The sequence below is a fragment of the Nuphar pumila genome, chromosome 1 (genome assembly GCF_984573655.1).
Source record: "Nuphar pumila chromosome 1, dmNupPumi1.hap1.1, whole genome shotgun sequence".
In the NCBI taxonomy this organism is placed as follows: domain Eukaryota; kingdom Viridiplantae; phylum Streptophyta; class Magnoliopsida; order Nymphaeales; family Nymphaeaceae; genus Nuphar; species Nuphar pumila.
Genome location: NC_143249.1, coordinates 126207520 through 126231633, shown reverse-complemented (window position 1 = coordinate 126231633; position 24114 = coordinate 126207520). Strand labels below are relative to the sequence as shown.

Genomic DNA, 24114 nt, shown 5'->3' with positions numbered 1-24114 from the left:
AAGGTGAAACTTTGAAAATTGGAATTGGATTCAAGAAATCCAGATAAATCTTGAAGATGGATTTGGGATTTGAGAATCCAGATTGAATTTTGATTTTTAATTTTTGAATTTCAGAGAAAATCGATTTTTAGAGCCAGCCTCAAAAGCTTTGATTCTTGATTTCCAAAATGAATTAAATTTTTGAAGATCTAAACTCAGAAAATTACAGAAAAAAATTGAGAATTTGAAGAGAGAATAAACTTAATTTAAAATTCAAATTTTTGGAATCAAATGATGAATCTGGGATTTCAAAGTTGAATTGAACTTTGAAATTTGATCTGGAATGTTGAGTTGACTTTGAATTTGAATTTGAACTCTGAAAAATGAATTTGGAAATTCAAAGTTTGAAATAAACTTTGAAATTTGATTTGAATTGGGAATTGAATTCTGAATCTAGAAATGAATTTGAAATTTCAAAGTCGAATTGGACTTTGAAATTGAAGTTTGAATTTTGAAATAAAATAGGATTTGCAAATAGAAAGGAGAATTTGAATTTATAAATAATAATTGAAGTTTGATCTGAGAAGTGGAGAAGCTATTTGAAGAATTATCTCAAAATCACTTGGATTTTAAAAAAGAATTTTGAAAATATGATATAATTCTATCCTAAATGATGAATGAATTTAAAAGAATTTGAGATTTGGTTTTAAAAAGCATATTTCATTTTTTAAATGAATTGAAATAAGATTGAAGATATAATACATTTCTGAATATGGTCATAAAATGTATTATATAATAATCATATTTAAATTCAGATAAAGAAATAAACACATTTTAGTGCCTTTATAGAGTTTAAAATGAAATTAACTCTCAATATATCTTGACTATGGCCATTGATATATATTTTGAGCTAGTTTTAAGTTAAACTATGATAAAGGAAGAAAATATTTAGAAAAAAAATATGATGATTTTTGAGAAGGGATCCACTGTGGATCCAGTGTTATTCCATAAAAGATAAAAATCGTAAGCATTGCCCACATTTTGACTATGGCCATCAGTGTGAGTCATTTGCTTAGGATTTAATTACCTCTCATTAGAATGCTGCACGTGCCATTCGTGTTTCCATTCGTGAATTTTTGAAAGAAAACAAAAATAAGATGAAACAGGTAATTCATGATATTTACATGCTCATACATTCTATTCTAAGCTGAAAATGTAAAATTCTCATTGATGTCTAGCTATTACATCATTGAAATTGAAATTTAAAATTCTAAATCTAGAAGGGAATTCAACAATTCTTGCAAAATTTCAAGTTAGCACAAAATAAAAGATGTATATAGAAAGGAAATATCACATTATATTTATGATGAAAGAAGATGGAATGTTCATGCTTCTATTCTGTGCTAATGAAGAATTTAATGCATCATACTTAATGAAAAATATTGGAATGTGTTTTTGGTGCACTAGGCTAAATGATGAAATGGATGCTAAGATGCATACTAAGCTAATTGAGAGAACGAATTTATGATGCCCATGATTGTATCTATTTATGACAATTACACTAAATGAGAGAAGCTAATGGGGATTGCTTAAAGTATTAATGCCTATGGAAAATAAATATGTGTTTAATGAGAAATGCTTCATGTATGCCTAAGGAGCTACAATAGCCTTGAGAGTTGCTGTTATATGGAAATCATAATATGCCATGAGAGTTGTTGTAGATGTACTAATTGCAGGTGAAGATCAAATGACTTACTGTGAAGGTAGCCGATGACATCAACAAGTGTGGACACTATATTGTATTTGCAGCAAGGGATGATATACATGGATGCAGGGAATCAAAAGTAAATGAAGCATGCAACAGAGTAGAAGTGTGAGACTGTAGCAGGTGGGGCTGCAGGTGGGTGAAGGAAGTGAAGATGGTGAAGGAGTTACGCTAATGCAGATGATGAAAATGCAGTGGAAGTATAGTGGAGGTGTGATGGTGCAAGAAATAAAGTGTAAGTGCAGTGTGGCGGGGGACGAGAAGTGTTAAAAATGCTGCAAGAGTGGATATTGAAGTGAAAGTGCTAAGCAAACATGGTTGCTGGAAGGTGGGGTGTTAATGTATTGCTGGTGGATGGGTATTGTTGGTAAGATAGTGAAGTGATAAGGGGCAAATTACAGCAACACTAGGCATTGCTATAAATGAATGGAATGTTACAACAATGCCAGGCATTGCTGTAATGGAATATTACAGCAATGCTAAGCATTGATATATATGAACTGAATATTACAGCAATGCTAGACCTTGCTGTAAGCGAATAGGGCATTTTCAGCAATATTGAGCATCACTGTAAGTGGATGGAGCACATAGAATAATGTTGAGTATTGCTGTAAATGAATGGTAGGTATGGGTAGAGTGAAATGGAAGGCAAGTGATGCTATGCAAGGTATAATGGCTACCTCCAGCATTGCTTTGAATTTTAACACAGCAGGAGCTGTGAGGTGCGGCTAGTGATGGTGAAGAAAATAGGTGAAGAATTTAACAACAGATATGTTGACAAAGGGTGATAATAGGTGACAAAAAAAAGGGGGTATGCTGAAGAATTTAACAACAGATATGTTGTATATAAACTATGAGCAGGGTGGTGAAGAATGGAGTGTGCATAGGCTAACTATCCATGATTTTAGACCAAGGTGACACAATGATGTATATTTTGTAAGCGCTTATTTTGAACCTTATTTTATCGTTGAAATCATTTTGGAAAATCACCCATCAAGCAATAATAAACTGACTTTCCACGAATGTGGCGAGTACGGGTTGAATCCACAGGGAACAGGATACATTTGCATTAAAATCTAAAACTTCAATTTATTAATATCACAACTGTTTACAGCTACATTAATATTATCATTCTAATTACATGACAATCTAAAAAATGAAAATGAACTTAAACAACTTGCTAAGTCTTCTTCAGATTGTCAGGGGTAATTCTGTCTTTTCACCATATGTGCATCTGCACTTCGCATTGTAAATACACCTGTAGATCTGTTTCTAACTTATTAGACTACAACAACGAAAATGAAAAGTCAGTAAATCATCACTAATTAATTCTAAGTCACACTATAACTATTTCTGAACTAATTACTAAATTAAACTATAATTAAAAACAAAGAAAACTAAAACTGTAATTTCTAACTAAAATAACTAAGTAAACCAACTCTAACTAGTCTAATTACTATTAGTTCACTAACTACATGCTAGAAAACACGAAAAACTACTAAAAATCAACTAAGTAAGCAAATGATTGTTTTGTCCCTGAACAGTGCAAAATCGGATTCAAACAGGTTTTCGCAAACAGGAAGTATGAAGGGGCAGACTATGTCTGATTCTAGGTATTTCTCTTTTGTTCTCTTTCTGACAGACTCAAGAGTCTGTCGGACTTTACGGAATTGAAAAACTCATCCGGGAACTCTGGATACAAGCGTTTCAAGTTCGATAAAAATTCTAGAACCGTTTTACCCGAAACCTAAAATCGTGAAAAACCTAATTTTGTAGAACGCTTAAAAGGAAAACCAAATCAACTCAAAATGAGTTGATTTTTGGTTTGCACATAGTTAACACACTAATGAATAGCATGGAATAGTAGTTTTGAGAAAACTCAGAATATTGCACGTAAGGTAACGAGCGAAAATTAATGCAAAAACTGGGTTTCTACTTCAGTACACTATTCACTTGAACTCATTCAATGTTTGCACTTGTCTAATTAATCACATATGCAAAGCAGACTTCTACCTACTGAATGACCTTAAATAAAACTAAATGCGAATACATGAGCTAACTATGTTAAACATTACATTAAACCTCATAAAAATAAAACTAAATTATCATACACAATGAATGCTAACACTGGACCAAACTAGTTACTCAACTACAACACAGCAACACAATCCTAATATCAGCTAAATTATTCTAGTACCGTCAGAAACTGAGTATTATAACTATGCTAGAACAAAGAGTAAATAGAATTTGACAAAATATATAGTATTTTGAACCTACCTAACTCGAGTAAAGGGGAAACACTTCTAAAATCATACCAAACCTAACAGTAAACTAATCTGTCATCCAAACACATCCAGACAACAAAACACCACAGAATTACTGTACTTTAACTAAATTTAATATGAAACACAAGGAATTCACAAATACAAATACTTACATTAATTCACCTAAATTGGGTAGATGAGATCTACCCGATTTTCACTAATTGCATATATCTTGCTTCTAAAGCAAGCTCAACTTAATTACACATCACTTCACATGCAGCTAAATTCAATTCCTACTGAAATGACCCTGCTAACTCCAATTTAAACATCTATTTCTAATGCTTAAAACCGAACATCACACATTCAAACTAGTTGCACCATAATGCCTAAATCGGGTGGATGAAGTCCACCTGATTTTGGGCTTTCTTCACTTCTCCTAAAACAAACACACCACAGACTAAATACATAATATTAAAACTAATTAAGCACAACAAAGCACAGTGATTGCTGTTATTTAATCGACCTAAGTTTTGTATTAACTAGCCTCAGCCGACTGGATGCAATCCGGCCAATTTAGGCGCAAATAGAGAAAATTGGTTTTAATGAAATAAAAAACACAACACCGAAATAATGTAATCATCTACCTAGACTTGATCTACTGTGCTGGTATATGCACAAAACATGTATGCTATGGCTGGAAAAACAGGCACACAGAAATTACAGAAAACAGAAAATAAAGTCACACACGATTTGGGTTTTATCTAAAAGAAAGGGGAAAAGAAGAAGACACACCTCACATTGGGATTGTCCGACGAATGGGAGGACGAGGTAGAGCGGAATTTGCCTTGGATTTGCGCCACAAGGGCCCTCATTGGTGTTGTGCTATACTCACTTTGCTGCAGGTCGCTGGAGTCGCAGGTGGTAATGCTCCGAAGGTGGCGTGAAATTCCAATGGGTCGGATGATACAGAGGGTCGACGGGGGAAGGGTCGGCTAGCCATGGAGGGACAGACAACACCCCGTCCATGGCTGGCACACTCCATGGCTGCAACTACCTGCAAAAATGCAGCATGGGGTATTAGTCACAACAAGGGGAAATGCATGGGAAGTTCTAAAAAAGGAGAATGAAGGGAAGGAGGGTGGCGACTCCAATGGAGGCTGCATTTTTCTGCAACTCCCACGGATGAGGAAGAAGGTGGATGAAAGGGGCGGCTGAGAGAGGAGATGGAAGAGGAGGAGTCGGGCTCCTAGGGCATGCAATCCCAGGCAAAGACGCCCCTTATTTGGGCATCTTTTCGGTTTTATACCAAGAGTCCCTCTTTTTGGAAATTCCAGAAAGAGGATTAAAAAAGAAATAATGGTTGGGCGCCCAATTCTGGAGAGGTTTTTAGCAATTTATTTAAAAAATCGAGTTTAGGGTGGAGTGTGGGTCGGATTGAGGTGTTTTGGCCCAGATCCAAGGCCCAAATAGACCAGTTGGATCCAAAATGTCCCAATTTGCCCCGAGGCTCGACTCGTATCACTAAAAATGTGATATCTCTCTCGTTTTAAGTCTGATTCAAACAAAATTCAAACCGTAGCTCAATGACATATATATGCATCTAAGTGTGGGTTCTAAACCTATAAATGATGTGTTTATGCAATAAAAAGATATTATATTTACGTGTAATTTACGCATCATCACACAACATATGTACAAATTGATCTGTGAAATAATACAGAAATTTGATGGAGGGCAATATGCAAGTGAAAGTGGAGGTGAGAATGAAATGTTGTGCAAGGGAGGATAAGTTAATGTAACTATAAGCATGGATGAATAGTACATTTAGCAGGAAAAAAAATACACTTGTATGATAGATGCATTATATAGTGTTGTGGGTGATGATTGACATTGGCAAACAAACCTATCGATGGCATAAAAGTTGAAGTTTTCTGCTGCTGAACAACATGGGACCCTGTAGCACCATTAGAACTTTGAACTAAAGGGTGGGGGGGGACTGCACCCTGGCATTATCAGATGGAACAACCTCAAACTATTGCTGCAATGGTACATCGGTGGATGTTGTAACTAGGAGTGCACGTTTAATTCCAGATGGCTGTGAAAAAAAATGTTGAAGGGAATCAAGCGTAGCCCATCCTTTACTATTTAAGAATGAAGCAACAGGAAGCGTCTGCTCTGAAGAAGCAGAAGATAATTGTCGTTGTGTGACAGTGGCAACTAGATCATTAGATGTGGTGGAAATTGAAGATAATGGATTTAGGTAGATGACAATTCAAAGTACAAGTGCCCTGGAACCAAATAGCTGACATATTGAGAATGTGGACAGAAGATTTAAGGTTGTGAGCATTAAATAAAATGTTGTTGCAGAGACACAGTGAAGCCTTGAAATATTGTGTTGTTGCAGAGGTGTTCCAGGGCACAACATAATATGTATCTTCAATTTCTGATTTGAAAAACAGACAGCAAAAACTAATCATATTCTTATCATAATTCAAAAGACAAACACCTAAGGTTTGTGTGTTGAGGGCTCCATTTACTCTAAATTAACTTTTGAAATGATGAATGCCTAAATCATGCAAAAGACTTCAGAAAGAAGAAGTTAAAATTCATCTTGTGAAATGGATTCAGAAAAGATCCTTATAAATTTCCTAAAAACCTCCTTCACCAAGCATGTTCCCTTTGATAGTGGAAATTCGTTGGACCACATAATTCTGTTGTGCCTAATACATCCTCCTTTTGTAGTAGTTGCCTTTCTCGATCGCTGCCAAAGCATAACAAACATAAAGAGCTAGAAGAGCAAATGAAACTGTTCCCCTAAAAGACATCTCCAATAATGCACCTCTTGCTTGAAATGTTGTGATACCGGTAGTCTAGTTGTCCAAAAGAAGACTGAATCTGAGTATCTCATAAAACAACTAGCATTTGCAGCTCTTCCATTGACTTTAGGTGGACAAATTGGTATAGGCAACAGTCCAACAACTTGCGCATCCCCTCTCAGAAGCAGTCTCCATGCATTGAGCCATAGTATATACACTAGAATTCCCATTTTCTTCATACTTTACAACTACAAAATGACCTGGAATTCTTGGAGTAGCAGATGCTAAATCACTTAAAACTCCACCAGCAAGCTTGTAAATAACCCCATCTGGGTAATGATCCGGTTTTCACATAATGCAACATTTCTTGGTAATGTTATTTGGTCAAAAAAGTAATTGCTTTCATATCTAACAAAATAACCATCGTAAATGACTCTAGCACTATTTGCAGGGGAGCAGTATAACGATCAAATATGCTTATATATTGTAACAAACGACCAGAACAGAATAGGGAATCAAGAGCAATAGACAAAAGAAAATGGAAAGACAAAAAAAAAGAAAAAAATGCGTATATGGTGAGATTGCCGATGAAGAGGATGATGATGCTGAACAGAAAAGAGAGTGCACGATATTTTGATATGAACAGGAAATCTATATCAATGTTACAATCGAGATCAATAGACAATCAAGACGAAAAAGAATTTTCAAAATCAAAAGATAATCAAAACATTGCCCAATTATCAACATAGAACAGAGCCTTGGGGAAAATATAGCAAAACATAAAAGAAGAAAAAAAAAATGAGAAGAGGAGAGAAAGAAAAAAATAAATGTTGCAACATTACAGATCGGTAATGCCATAAGCATATCGATACTGTATAAAATGCAGTAGTCTGGAGCATATACCCAACACGCATAAACATTTATCAAGAAAGATACTGAAATGTAAATAACCTAAAAAAGAAAAGAAAGGGTTAGAAGGAATCATCTACATACTTTTGCAAATATACAGATCGGTATTGCTATAGGCATAACAAGACTGTATAATGTTGCTTCTGAGGGATAGTGAGGAGATATCGATTGATGATTTATACCAAACTTGAGAAGAAGGAAAAGTAATTTTACAAGAAAAAAAGTCAGAGAGGAATGATCCTTACCTAGAATCGACAGAGATAAAGGCAGAAGAGGCGATTCCTCTGCACCTTGCTGTTGGAGCTCTAGAGGTTGAAGGCAAGGTGGCCTCAGTTGTAGGATTAATCTTCTTAGTTTGCAGCTCTGCTGGCAGAGGATCGACTTTTTCCTACTGATTGAGGAGAACCATAGGGGATAAAGAAGAAGAAGAAGGGATGAAGAAGAAGAGGAAGGAGGCGATGGAGGGGTGAAAGCGATGAAGGAAAAGGGAAGCCTCAGTGTGTTTTTATAACGGCAAGCCGTTATGAATTTTACACTGGAGGTCCCTTGTGATTTTCGGAATTTTCAAAAAAAGGTTTTTCATAAAAGAAGGGGGGTTTTAGCTAAAAGGGGTTTTCATAAAGTAGATGAACTACTTTTTTTTCTGAATTTTGGAAGGAAAATCCGAAAATATGAGAAAAATATGAGTACTTTTAGCAAGCAGGACCCAAACGAGGCTTTTGAAAGTTTCTTGTAAAAATATTTGTTTTTTTGAAATTTAAAGATTTTCTGAAAATAAGGTTTTTGGAAAACACTGGGTTAAATTTGGAAATTGATTTTCAAAAATGGATCTGGATCCAGAAATTTTGATAAAACATTAGAATTCACATTTTTAAATTGAGATTGGACCCTGAAAAACCTCTGAGAAAATATGAAGAATTTGATTTTTTTCATTTTTTAAGAAATAAGAGATTCATGATCATAATTGGATCCAGATATCTGATTTGGATCAGAAATTGGGTCAGAAATGAAAATTGAGTCTAGATTCCAGTGAATCTGAGAAATGAATGAAAATTTGATAAAAAATTGACCCAGTTTATTCAGAGAATGGGTCTAGGGGCAAAAGGGGGATTTTTTTAGATTTTTTTTGGAAAATTTGGGGTGTTCACAGATGCTCCTCTTTGCTGCTAAGCCGAGCTTAGCGACAAAGAAAACACACCAAATTTTCTTCTAAAATGCCCCAGTCAGAAGGTCTGAACTGGGTGTGGAAGAATTTGTTTTGAGAAACATTATTCTCAGGTTTGATACCTTATCCTGAAAGGTTTTGGGAAGAAACAAAATCCTCAAGAATGAAAATAATTTGGACAAAAGAAAATGAGGAAATTGTGATGGGACTTTGAGATTAATATCTAGAAATGGTAAAAAGGAGGGATTTTGAAGAAGTCTCATGGCTGAGACAAAAATAAGAATATTTTGAAAAGACTCAGGTTTAGCCCTTAACCTGGATGGGACGAAGATATTTTGAAAGACCACGATGGGACATTTTTGAAAAATACCGCGTGAGACTAGGTTCAGGTATAATGTTTATTTGAATAGATACACAAAGCATGGATTTCTTGATGGGGAAGGCCATGATGGGACTAGGAGAAATACCTCACCAGAATGAGGCAACTCTTTTTAAAAAATATAAACAACGCTAGGTTGCATCAAAATAGATATTGAGCATTTATCTCATTTTTGGATAACTAGAAAATTTTGCCAATAAGATGAAATTGTCATTGATTCAAATGCTTGAAAGTGTGCACGTATGTGCGAAAGATATTCCCTCTTTTTACCTAGAGTATTTCCTCCAAAATGAGGTTAACTTCCCGAATTCCAGAGTCAGATTCAAATTTTTTATGTTGTTGAGTTTCTTCAAAGAAGTTATCCATTTCCTTGATATGAATAGAGAAGAAATACTATTAATTTCATAAAAACAAGCAGTGAAAAGCTATTGATGAAAGGATTTCGCATAAGAAAAGATGACTTCTGACAATATTGGCAGTTTGGTATCCTGGGGCTTTTCCCATAATGATCCTTTTGGCATTCCTTTGAGACATTGAGCTTTCTTGGGTTTCTGGCGGGTAGAAGTTTATTACATCATCCTTCATTTTGGAGATGTCCTGACTTTTCTTTTTTTCTTCGGGAAAGGGTACATCACAAACTCCTTCATCTTGGAGATGCTCCGATCCTTCTTTTTCTCAGGAATTATACTAGTGATATTGGCTCATTGGTCAAAAATCTCTTGATGATAGCAGAAATCAAATATCTTTTAGGGTTTGTCAGGAGGTTCAGCGCAGTCGCCTTCATCTTGACGGTGATCTGAACGTTCCTTGGAAGGATCCATCACAAACTCTTTCATCTCGGAGATGATCCAATTCTTCTTTGGCCCCAGAGGTCTAGCTCGCATATTCGTCTTCATCTTGACGACAATTGAGAGATCCCTTTTGCAGATATTTGATTGCAGCTTAAATGAATGAGGAGATATGGTTTGAGTGGATTTCTTTTATCGCTCAGGATATTTCCACGGCTTGATTGCCAGAAAATCATCTTTAAACATGCACCATAGCTATGATCAATATTGATTCGCTTCTGATTTTTCAACATCATTGAATATTTCTTTCGCTAATCATACCAAGGATATTTCTTACATCCTTTTGGTTGATCAACAGAGAAAAGATTTGAATTTTATCCTTTTTCGCAAAAAGCTTCACCCTTTTGAAAGGAATACTAGAGGTAATCTGAGGTGATTCTTTTGTGCAGTAAAATATTGGAATCAATACATTTTTAGCAAATTGGCAAAGTTTTCGAGAATCCTTTTGTGAAATAATCACTCAATATAGATTTTGATAGGACCTTTAGCTAAACTTTGGAAGAAATAACATGGAAACATTGATTTTATTACACAACATTGGCTCAACAGGGACTCAACCTAAGAGTCACAAAGAATATTGGATCCATAGGGATTCATCCTATAGACTGAATTTTTGAAAAATGAGGTCGGTTCAATAGGAATTCAACCTAAGAACCGCAAAAGCATATAGATTAGTAGGAATTCAACCTACAAATTGAATTTTTGGAAATGAATTTGGTTCGATAGGAATTCAACCTGAGAATCGCAAAAGAATATGGATCAGTAGGAATTCAACCTACATATTGGATTTTTGAAGAATGAATTTGGTTCAATAGGAATTCAACATGAGAACCGCAAAAGAATATGGATCAGTAGGAATTCAACCTACAGATTGGATTTTTGAAGAAACGAATTTGGTTCGATAGGAATTCAACCTGAGAACCGCAAAAAAATATAGATCAGTAGAATTCAACCTACAGACAAAATTTTTGAAAAATGAATTTGGTTCAATAGGAATTCAACCTGAGAACCGCAAAAGAATATTTGATTAGTAGGAATTCAACCTACAAACCGAATCTTTGAAAATGACATTGGTTCGAAAGGAATTCAACCTAAGAACCTCAGATCAGTAGAAAGGAGTTCAACCTAAAGATCGATTGAAGGAAAGGGTCCTAAAGGGGTTCAACCTAAGGACTGCGGATCAATAGGAGTTCAACCTAAAGATCGCTGATCAGTAGAGGTTCAACCTAAAGATCAACTAAAGGAAAGGGTCCTAAAGGGGTTCAACCTAAGGACTCCAGATCAGTAGGAGTTCAATCTAAAGATCGCTGATCAGTAGGGGTTCAATCTAAAAGATCGACTGAAAAAAAGGGTCCTAAAGGGGTTCAACCTAAGGACTGCGGATCAGTAGGAGTTCAACCTAAAGATCGTTGATTAGTAGGGGTTCAACCTAAAGATCGACGGAAGGAAAGGGTTCAAAAGGGGTTCAACCTAAGGACTGTGGATCAGTAGGAGTTCAACCTAAAGATCGCGGATCAGTAGGGGTTCAACCTAAAGATCAACTGAGTTGAAAAGGAATTCTAGTTCATGAAGGGATTCAACCTGTGAGCCATATTGGTTTGACAGGGGTTCAACCTACGAGTCATTGATTCCATAGGGGTTCAACCTAAGAATCACAATTTAAGGAGGGAGAGTTCAACTTGTGGATTAAGATATACCATCATAGTTAGTTGTATGTGGCCTGATCTTCAGAATTAATCCCTTATCCTGAACGGGGAAAGTAAAGAATAAAATTTGAGAAGATAGAAAGAGAGAATTTGATGGAAGATTGATAAAAATGGAGAAAATTTGAGGAAATTGATGAGAATTTATTTTTTAAACGAATTCTCACAGGTAGCATTGTTGCTTCTATGAGTGGTCTCAGGATTATCCCTTATCCTGAATGGGAAAAGAATAGAATTTGAGGAAAAAAATGACAGAAATTTATAAAATCAAGGAAAATTGATGAAAATTTATTTTATAAAAGAATTCTCATAGGTAGTGTTATTGCTCCTATAAGGGGTCTCAGGATTATCCCTTATCCTGACTGAAAAAAGAATAGAAATTAACAAAATTTATAAAAGTTGATTAATTAAATTAGCAAAGATTGATAAAGAAAATAAAAATTGATAAAGAATTGACAAAGATATGATGAAAATTGGATAAAATTTGCCGGAAAATTGATGATACTTGAAGGACGATGAAAGACTTCAGGATTATCCCTTAACCTGAGTGAAAAAATTCAGGTTTATCCCTTAACCTGAGTGGGAAAATTAAATGGGAAAGGAATACCTCATGGAAAAGAGGCATCGGGTGTATCCCTTAACCTGAAAGGGTAGTTGACATAAGAATTGACAAGAAAAATTAATAAATTTGATGAAAAATCAATAAAATTGATAAAGGTGAATAAAATTGATAAGAATGATAAAGATTGACGAATGAAAAATTGATAAAAATTGAGGAAAAGAGTTTGTTTGATCCTGCCTGCACGTGGGATCTTTAAAGTGAGATGAGAATGTTCATGAGAAAAACATTTTTGGAAAGAGAATCAACTGCGAGGTTGATCCATACGAGAACTGATCTTTGAAGAAGAATCAACACGAGGGTTGATTTTGAAGAGAGATCAACATGAGGGTTGATTCTTTGAAAACAATGGTTTGAAACTGATTTTGAAAAAGGAGGATCAACACGCTGGTTGATTTGGAAAAAGATTGGACCAAAATTTTGAACTTTTGGTGATCATGACAAAGATTTTGCAGAAAATTTCACGATTTTGAAAAACCCTCATAGGTAATCTCATTTCTCTCGTGGATGATGTCGGGATTGTCCCTCATCCTAAAAAGAATAGCAATTTGATGGCAAATAAGATTTTGAAGTGTAAATGTAATTTTAACAATAAAAGATACCCCAATATGGTGAAAGAAATAAGAATTGAACATCAAAGATATGAAGAAGATTGACATTTCATTTATAAGCAAAACCGATAACAAAGACTGAAATATTTACAAGCATCTTGACCAAAAGGTCACTAAAGACTCGGGCTGACTTGCCCTTAAAAGATGGTTGGTAAAGAAAATGGAGGAAAGCAGAAAGACTCTAGCATCATCAGTTTTTTGAATGCTTTGGGAAAGGCTTGGTCAGGACGGTGGGCTGCTCTTCGTCTTCGTCCTCTATCAGAAGGTTTTTATCGATGCAGTCCTGGATGATATTTTTGAGAATAAAGCAGTGCGCCGTGTCATGCCCCACTGCTCGGTGAAACTTGCAGAACTGTTCTTTGAACTTGCTCAAGATTACTGGAGGATCGACAACTTTTGGCAGACGGATCATGTTTTTTGTGAGCATATATTCTAGGACCTCCTCGAGTGTCTGTTCCAAAGGGGTGAACTCGCGGTCGGGACTCCAGTCCTTGCGCTTTGATTTTTCCTGATCTTTCTCCCGTTGCTGAGGATTGGATTGGAAAGACTTATTATTGTTGAAAAACATCCCTTTTTGACCTCTGAATCCTTCTAAATTGTTGCCATGATCATTCTTGTTACCCTTGTTGTCGAATGAGGAACTAGCAGAAAGAGTGAAATGGGCTTTCTTCTTCGCATCTTGACTGCCCCTTGCCAGGGTGATGCCGTCATAGACTCCGTTATCCATTCCCATCTCGAGCCATTCAGCTCGTTCAATAAGTTCGATGAACGACTTTGATGGATAGGTGGAGATAAGGATCCTGAGAGGTTGAGAAAAGTTGTTCAGGATAACTTGGATTGCGTGCTCCTCTGAGATGGGGGTTCTCATTTTATTGCATGTGTCTCTCCATCTGCTAATGAAATCCATGGCCTTTTCCTTGTCATCCTGTTTCAGATTATACAAATGATTGAGGGTGGACAGTGCCTCAGTATTGAACATGAATCACTCCACAAACAGATTAACAACTTTGTCAAAATCTCGCAGCTCAACGGGGTTGACGTGTTCTGCATACCACTTAGCCGCTATGCCTTCGAGACAGCGCGGGAAGCACAAGAAAAGAGCACGGTTGTCATCACTGAATCTGGCACACTGCGAAAAACATTGCAAGATGAGCTTTTGGGTTGCCGGATCCATCAAATTTAATGAATTTTCTGGGGAGATCTTCCAAGCTACTATCCCTATCTAGACCGAGGTAGAAGTCTTGCCTAGTATATACTTTCTTTCCCTTATCTCAGATTTGCAGATCCTTGACCATCTTAGTCAGCTTTTGAATTGAATCTTCTGTTGGGACCCCATCTCTAGGCTTGTTCACTGATTCATGCTCTTCTGCCACCTTCTTGGGCTGTCGCAGATGTCTTGGGACGAACACAAACTGTTCTTCCTCAGAATCCTCCTCTGCTGATTCTATACCCTCAGAGGTGCTGTCCTACTGGATCCTCTTCTTGCTGATCTTGACATGCTTCTTCACTGGCTTTCTCTTGATCTTGTTTTTAGAGGATGTTTTCTTTGAACTTGCCCCAGCCTGTTCGGACATCATTTTTGCCATCATTTTTTGGAATATCTTGTACATTGTTGGATCAACATCATCCTCTTCTGTATCATGTCTCCAGAATAATCTGGGAGAGTTCACTTCCTCCACTTCACTGTCATCGTGATGCTGAGCTTCCCTCCTTCCTGCTCTCGTTTGAACCATGATGAAATGTCGATGTTTTCTGTAGAGTAAAGGAAGGGTTTAAACTTGAGGAGTTCTTGGGAAAAGAGAGATGATGAAGGAGTTATTTAAAAAAATTGAAAAGATATCTCTTGATAAAAGAGATCTTGGATGAGGAAATAGAATTTGAAGACATATTTGAAGATGAATGACAAGACCTGAATATTTTTGAAAAATTGCAGGCATAATCAAAAGAATTGAATAAATCACAAGAGAAAAAGGAAAATATGCCTGAATTTTTGAAAAGATAGAGGAAAAACTAAAAAGAATGTCAAGGGTTTTAGAAAATTATGAAAGAATAAAGAAATGAGAAATATACAATCCTGGATTTTTAAGAAAATAAAAGAATTTTTGTGAAATAAACATCCAGGGTTTTGAAAAAGGTGAAGTAAATAGGATTTTATAAGATAATATCCATAAAAGAATCAAATTATACAAGCAATGATGCACATAATAGCACTCTCTAGAAGCTGACTCTAAATGCAATATTTGAAAAGGCTGGTAGGACCTTAATCCTAAGTCTATGGTTCAGATCATCTGACTTCAATCAAGGTATGCCGATATACCCAAGCCGAAGCTCGAAGTACATGGCGTAAGAATTATTTCTCCGGTTCTAAGGTAATGGCTCTTGTGAACACCCCAATTTTTTCAAAATCTTTTAAATATTCCTTTTTGCCCCTAATTTCATTTTTTTTTGAGTAATTGAGTCACTTTTAAATCTAAATTCTATTTTTTTTATTTCTCAAGTTTTTCTGAAATTAAATTCATTTTATATATCTGACTCAATTTCAGATCTGGATCCAGATAAAAGATTCGAATATGAGCTTCTTTGTCCAATTTTAAATCAAATTCTCAAAATTATCAAAATTAACTTTTTGAAAGACTCAGACAGTTCGTCCAGTATCCGTTTGGATCCATCGAGTTGTATTTCTCAATTCGAGGTTTAAAACTCGAATATTTTCTTAAAACTTGGGTCCAAACCCATTTTCTGAAGAAATTTCTTCAAAATAGCCTTGAAAACCTTCTTTTGTAAATATTTCTCAAAAATACAAAAAAAATAGTTTAAATCCTTGTTTTTCCGTAAATTTTAAGATTTTATTCCAAAAATATCAAAAAATATATAAAATGAAGAAAAGAACAAAAAAATAAAAATATAAGAAAAGAAACAAAAATCGGATTTTGAAAAACTCTTTTTTGAAAAACAACCTTTTAACTAAAACCATTCTTTTGCAAAAAAAACTTTTTGAAAAGACCACCGTTTTGAAAACTTTTCACAGGGAACCGCCTTTTGGTAAAAGCCCTTCTAACGAAAATTTCTTTAGGGTTTCAGAAACCCTCTCTCTCGTTGTCCATCGCATTCTCTCGCACACTCTCCTCTTCTAGAAGTTTCCCCAACAAATTCGCCCGAAACCCTCTTCACGAAGCTTCCACTGCTCCTTTCACCCCTTTGGCAGAGCCACCCTCCGATCCTCCAAACCACCGATCGCTAACCTCCTCTTCCCACCTCTCTCTCCTCCGTCCATCTGCAACAAAAATCTCCATTCTCATCTTCCACCGCCCGGATCCTCCCTAAGCCCTTCATCTCCAACAGAAATCCCTTTCTGATTCTTCTCCTGGCTCGTTAAAAAGGCACAAAAGGGGAAGGAGGAGGGGGAACACCTTGAACGGGACTCCAATCGTCATTCCGTTTTCTCTCCCTTATATCCATTTTTCTATTACCCTGGGCGAGGTGAACCTGCTCTGTCGTTAAAGGAAAGCTGGCCCTGCAAGATCTACAGGAAACCCACAATAATACGAAAAGGGCCCATTACCTCCTCTGGTTCTCGATTCCCTCTATCAAGGCAAGAAAACACTCTTTCTTGCTTCCGTAGTTTCATTTTTTTTATTATTTTTTTCATTTTTTCTATTTTCCATTAACGCACCGATGGTGGCGTTGAGTTGCTTGTGCAACGACAACCCACCCTGTGCTACATCAAAAGGAATGAATCTGTTCCAACACCTTCTCTCCCCATTATCTTTGCATATGGTGAATTTTTTTTTTTAGTCTTTGGTTATTTCGATTTTCTATTACATTTTGGTTTTGTTCGATTTCCTGCCTTGGATTGTACTGGTCCTTATTTCTTTCATATCCAGCATTCACATCCTATATAATTGCCTGTGTAATTGATTTCGTATTCACGTTTGATTCCCTGTTATCTTAAATTGTTGTTCAAGTAGTAGAAATGCCATTCATATATGTGTTTGCCTCTGCACCTTATTCCTTTGAATCACAGTTCGATCCCACGGCATACTGCATCTCTGTTGTTTATCAAGTTCTGAATTCTGTAAGAACTGCCCAGAATTGGGTTTTGTAATATTAAGGCAAACGAGTTTGCCAAGAAATCTCTAAAAGACACATGATCCGTTTCTTTCGCTTGTTCTGTGGCAGTTATGGTTTGTCACAGGTCCGTTAGGATCTGCTTGAGCTTCTGCTCTCAAACTTGATGGGCAAATTTGGATAATACACATTTTGTTCAAACAAAAGACTCTGCGTAATTCCAATTGGCGTACACCCTCCTTTATCTTGCTAGAACACATTGATCAATTTGCTACAGTATGAGATGAATATGTCCTGCATTGAGAAAACATGTACAGACAAACTGGGATGTTTCAGTGAATGTGACACAGATCATGGAGATCGTCCCCCATAACAATGGCCGAGTGAGGATGGTGCAGTGATTAATCAAAATGAGAAGTTACCTGCTCTAGGACCAGTCCAGGTGAGTTCCAGCTCCAGTTTTGAAATATTATCTCTGTGCAGGTTTCTTTTTCCAACTTTTTTATTTTTTATTTTTTATGTATATTGATCACGGATGTACATTCACATACAGCCACCAACCCACTTTATGGCTTTCATTGCTCTCTGTTATGAATCTTGAATCTATATATCCTGAGCATATCCACATATCATATTTAGATGTCATCATGATATTGCAATAATCTGAGTTTTTTTTTTTCAGCAAATAGGAGATTAGTAGTGATCATTTTCTTTTACTTCTCTATTGCAATAACATGATAGTCATCAATATAATGATAATTTGTATTTTCATGTGGATCTTATGTGTGAGCAATATTTTGTTTGGCAGATGTTTGCTAATTTATAACCTAACTGAGCTTATCTAATCGTTTCTTCCTTCTCCATACGGGAGATCCGATTTTTATTGAGAGTTACGGTATAATTTGGGTCATATGGGCAAACCTACGTGTTGGGCCTTCAAAGTTGTGTGTCAAGACTGAAAATTCTGATCTAAATGTATGTGAAATTCGGGCTTGATCTGGGTTTGTTCTCTTTTGTGCCCAAAATTGGTTTTCCAAGTCTCTGAGCAGGAGATGCTGCTGCTGGGTTCAATCCTATCATAACAGATGTGGTTAGTGAAACCAACATCGATGACTTGTGTACCAGACCTTTGAGAGGCATATATGCACACTGTCCGCAATCAGCAATTTGAGGGTCTGGTGATGATCATTCAAAACTGTGAAATAGCTGAAGTCGATTCATTCGCATGGCTTAAGTATGTTAGAGTCCAACGGAATTTTTCATAACTGGAAGTGTTGATGGACACTTGAAATTTTGGAAGAAGAAGCCTGCTGGCATGGAGTTTGATAAACATTTCAGATCTCACCTTGGTGCCATCGAAGGCTTGGCTGTTAGTGTTGATGGTCTCCTTTGCTGTACAATATCAAGTGACCATTCTGTGAAAATATACGATGTCAACTATGACATGATGGTTATGATGTGTTTACCACATATTCCTGGTACGGTTGAATGGGTGTACAATCATGGTGATGTCAAGGCTAAACTTGCCATTAGTGACAAGAACTCCCCTTATGTTCATGTCTATGATGCTCATGCTGGTTTCGCTGAACCTATAATATCGAAGGAGGTTCACATGGCACCAGTTAAAGTTATGAAGTACAATCATACCAATGATATTGTGATATCTGCAGACACTGAAGGTGTTCTGGAGTACTGGTCTCCATCTACTCTTCAATTCTCAGAAAATGTAGTTAGTTTCAATTTGAAAACTGATACAAGTCTCTTTGATATTTTCAGAATGCAAGACAACCGTCTCTACCATAGAGGTCAGTTCAGATGGGAAGCAGTTCTCTGTTACATCTCCTGACCGCAGAATATGTGTATTTTGGTTCAAGACAGGGAAGTTAAGGCGAGTGTAGGATGAATCATTAGAGGTGGCCCAAGATCTGCAAAGGAGTGATGTTCCACTATACCGGTTAGAAGCAATAGATTTTGGGAGAAGAATGGCTGTTGAAAAAGAAATAGAGAAAACAGAAAATGTTCCACAGATCAATGCCATTTTTGATGAAAGCTCTAACTTTCTTCTTTATGCAACACCGCTGGGTATAAAGATTGTTAGTTTGCATACAAATAAAGTTGCTAGAATTCTTGGAAAAGTTGAGAACAATGAACGCCTCTTAAAAATTGCTCTTTACCAAGGTGACAGAAGTAGTAAAAAGGCTAGGAAAATTCCTGCAGTCTCAGCAGCCTAAAGGCTATTGTTAGTTCGTTTACACCCACAGTGGCTCTTGAGTTGTTGTAAACCCATTTATATGCACCAATAGCCCCTGAGTTGTTATGGCTTCACATGTACAAGCATTCTCCACTAACATAGGCATTTAGGTAATTCTTTGTACCTCTCTTCATGTATTGTATACATGCATTGTATATGCATTTTTATTCTTTTATTTAGCATAAGTACATCCAGGCCAATGCATGAATATTCATATATTAGGCATTGGCATTGTATTCTCATTAACGTGTGCATTTCCGTCATGACTTAGATATAACCATAGGCATATTAACCTTAAAATATGATATTCTCAAACCTCCTTCTATATTCATCTTTTACCTTGTGTTAAACTTTAAATGTTGCAGGAATTAGGTAGAAAAGGGATATGTTCTTTTTCTTAGCTTAGGAATTGTAATTTCTATTTCAAATTCAGACTTGTAATAGCTAGATATAATGAGAATCATTTACATTTCCTGTTTTAGATAGGATGAATGAGCATTGTAAATATCATAAATTACTTATTTTCATACTTTTTGCCTTTATTTCTCAAATTCTCACAATGGTGAAACACGAATGGCATGTGCACCATTTCGTAAGAGGTAATTAATCCTAAGTTGATGATTTACATCAATGGCCACAGTCAGGATGTAGACAAAACTTAGGATTCTTATCTTTTATAAAATAACACTGGATCCTTTTCAAAATTCATCATATTTTCCTTAAATATTTTCCTCTTCTTATCAGAGTCTAATTTAAAATTAATTCAATATATATACCAATGGCCATAGTCAGGGTATATTGAGGATTAATTTCATTTTAAACTCTATAAAAAGCACCAAAATGTATTTTATTCTTCACTTGAATTTAAATGTAGTTGTTATATAATACATTCAATGACCATAGTCAGGGAAGTATTATATCTTCAACCTTATTTTTAATTCATTTAAAGAATGAAATATGATTTTCAAAATCCAATTTCAAAATTATTTTATATTCATTCATCATTTAGGATAGAATTGCATCATATTTTAAAATTCTTTTTCAGAAAATCCAAGTGATTTTCTTCAGATGTCATCTTCACTTCTCAAATCAATTTTCAATTCTTGTAATTCAAATATTCTAACTTTAAATTCGAAGTCCAATTTGACTTTGAAATTCATCGGTATATCCAAAATTCAAATTCTATTTCAAATTAAATTTCAAAGTTCAATTTAACTTTGAAATTTTTGATTCATCTTCTGATTCCCAATTCAAATTTTAAATTCAAAGTCCAAATTGACTTTGAAATTCATTTGTATACTCAAAATTCAATTTAACATCTCAAAACTCTGTTTCCAAAGTTTAATTTAACTTTGAAATTCTTGATTCATTTTTTAAATTCCAAATTCAAGCTCCAAATTCAAAGTCCAATTTGACTTTGAAATTCTCAAATCAATTTTGAAATTCCAAATCCAAAGTTAGATCCAAATTACATCTTGAATTCCAGATTTCAGATCCCATTCCCATTTAGGATTCTAGATCCAGAATCCAACTTTACCTTGGATCTCAGACTTCAGATCCAAATCCATTTTAGGATCCAGAATCCAATTCTACTTTGGATCTCAGACTTCAAGATCCAAATCTATTTTAGGATCCAGAACCCGATTTCATCTTGGATCTCAAACTTCAGATCCACTCCATTTTAGGATCCAGAATCCGATTCTATTTTGGATCTCAGACTTCAAGATCCAAATCCATTTCAGGATCCAGAACCCAGTTCCACTTTTGGATCTCAGACTTCAGATCCAAAATCCATCTCAGGATCTAGAGTCCAACTCTATCTTGGATCTCAGATTTCAGATCCTAAACCCATTTTAAGATCCAAATTCCATTTTTCCTAATCCCATCTTGGATTCCAGATCTTGGATCCAATTCTATTCAGGATCCAGAATCCAATTCCATTCCCAATTCTAGATTTCAAATCCAAATTCCATTTTCAGATCTCATCTGAACTTCCTAAATCCATTTCTATTTTTAAATACCATTTGGATTCAAATTCCACCTCGATTTCAAATTTTAAATTCAATTCCATTTCAAATTTTATCTCTTCTCCTAAATCTAAGTTCAAAATCCATCTTCTGACTTTGAAATTTCCTTCCTTTTCCCTTTTATCTCAGCTCCAAAATCATTCTTTTCAAATTCAAAAATTTATTTTCTCAACTCTGATCATTTCAAAAACTTAGAACTTCTCTGATCTATCTCAAATTCTAAGTTAGATTTTACCCTTCAAAGAAACCACTCCTTCACTTTATTATCAAGTTCATATCAGAATACTTGGAAATTTTTCAAAACATTTTTTTTTAAAAGAGCATACATCCTTGCATTGCACAAGCATGATTCTTTGTGCATTTAGATAAACTCTTAGATAATATTTAGGCAGAGCAAAAAGGCATAAATTCGATCCTTGGTTCGATTACCCCTGGTAAAGGCACCAGGAACGGTCGAACCTCGTACCAAAGAGCGAGTCCCGTCTCTCCATTTTTCCCATAGATTTTCAAAATGGAGGCGAGTTATTTTTCTAAATATTTTCAAATCAAGGTCAAGTGAGACCCCGCAAAAGAGTTTCTCCTCTCTCTTTCTTTTCTTTTCTTTTCTCTTCTCTCTTCTTTTTTGTCTTTTATTTTCTCCCTTCAAAAAGGAGGAAAATAGAGGTTGGAAAGGAAAAAGAGAAGAAAAAGAGAGAAACCACAAGAGAGGAAAATTTTTGTGATGATCACAGTTTTGGCGACCGTGATGGGACCCGTCTCCGTCCGGTCGAATTTGTGCCTTTTGCTTTGCTTTGATATTATCTAAGTCTTTATTCTTCTATGTCAGCTTTATTTTCCATGCAAAACTTAGGACCCTAGACTCTGTCCTAAGCTGACATTATTGCATATAGGATCTAAGTATGGTTTGGTAGGACCATATTGAGGAGATTATTCCATGTTCACATTAGATCTAGGTCTGAAATACAACTCTCCTCAATTCTAGGGATTGAATGCAAACAATGTATGCAAGTGTATGCTTCTTTTCATTTAAATATATCTATTTAGGACTTGTATTAGAGCTTTCTGGTTTTATTTGCATGTTGAACATGTTTTCAAAAACATCCCTACCTATATTGTCCCGGTCTTCACGTTGCTGGGCTGTCTCACTAAACCATAGTTCGGGAGAGAGCCTCACAACTGGACCACCTATTTGGGTTCGTGCCCCCTACCACGTACCTAAGGGCCATAGTCCGAGGTATATCGGTAGGTGCTCAAGGATGTTGGGAAGCCATTACCTTAGACCTGAAGAGATTTTTATGCCACGTACTTTGAGCTTTGGCTTGAGTATATCGACATACCTTGATTGGAATAAGATAATCTAAATCTTAGAGTTAGGATTAAGGTCCTATAAGCCTTTTTAAATATTGCATTTAGAGACAGCTTTAGGGAATGCTGTTTGTGCATCCTTGCTTGTATATCTGTGATTGTATGATATTTTATATCTTCCTTATATTTTCCAAAACCCTGGGTATATATTATTCAAATTTTCCTTTTGTTTTTAAAACCCAGGTATATTTTCCTTTCTCTTCTTCTTCTAAATTTCTTCAAAAATTTTGTTGATCCTGCTTGCAAGTTCTTCAAAATTTTAAATCTTTACCATTTATTCTCAAGTTTCATTTTTCCTCTTATTTTTCTTCTAATTTTATATTCTTGTTTATATTTTTCATAAATAAAATCTCTTTCCGTCAAGAGATATCCTTTTTAAAATAGCATTTTTCTTCGTATTTTAGTTGGTTACTCTCCCTCGTAGAGTAAAACAACGTGATTGTCACAAATTGTGCGGCAACTCAATCCCTAGTAATGGGATATAATTTTTTAAACAGATTTCAACCTAATCCTTGCCTTTGTCAAAACTTCTTCAAAAGTTTTTTCGGTCTAAAAACCTCCACTTTCCTCTACAAAGAAGCGCTGATATTCAAAAATGGTTCAGACCAGAGCTGGAAAAGAAACAGTTCCACAACACAGCGATAGTGAGACGGAAGGGATGAACTCTCCTAAGTCGGTCAGGGGACAGGGTCAGAACAAAGGAGATGACATTGACCCCACTATGTATGGTATGTTCCAAAAGATGATGGCGAGGATGATGTCGGAGCAAGCCGAGGCCAATCTGAAAGAGGCAGTTCCTAAAAGCAAACTGAGGAAGAAGCTTGTAAAAAAGCAGGTCAGAATCATCAGAAAGAAGGTACAACCGAACACCACTTCTGAGGAATCAGAGTCAGTCGAGGAAGAATCAGAAGAGGAAGAGCAGATTGTCTACAATCAGAATCCTCTGAGGCAGTCCGTAAAGATAGCCGCAGAAGAGACCGAATCCATCAACAAGCCCAAGTCTGGGACTTCGACAGAGGACCCGATAAGCAAGCAGATGAAGGAGATGAATCGAGCAATCAAAGACATTCAAGCCAAGAGTAAGGGCAAGCAGACCTACACTGGCGAGGATTTTTACAATGGCTTAGATGGGGGCGATAACCTGGAGAATCTTCCTCGCAAGTTTCTCAAATTTGACGGGATTGGCAATCCTAAAACTCACCTAGCCACCTTTTATGCAGAATGTTGCCGCTTCAGAAAGGATAACCGGGCTTTATTCATTTGCTTTCCCCGCAGTCTGGAGGGTGTAGCAGCCAGATGGTATGCCGACCACATCAATCCTATCGAGCTATGAGAGTTCGATAAA

At 36.0% G+C, this 24114-nt stretch overlaps 1 pseudogene; it reads left to right on the top strand.

Moving 5' to 3' along the window:
* Positions 1-19357, top strand: part of LOC149849153 (peptidyl-prolyl cis-trans isomerase CYP71 pseudogene) — a 118252-nt pseudogene extending 98895 nt beyond the window's left edge.
* The last annotated feature ends 4757 nt before the right edge of the window (positions 19358-24114 follow it).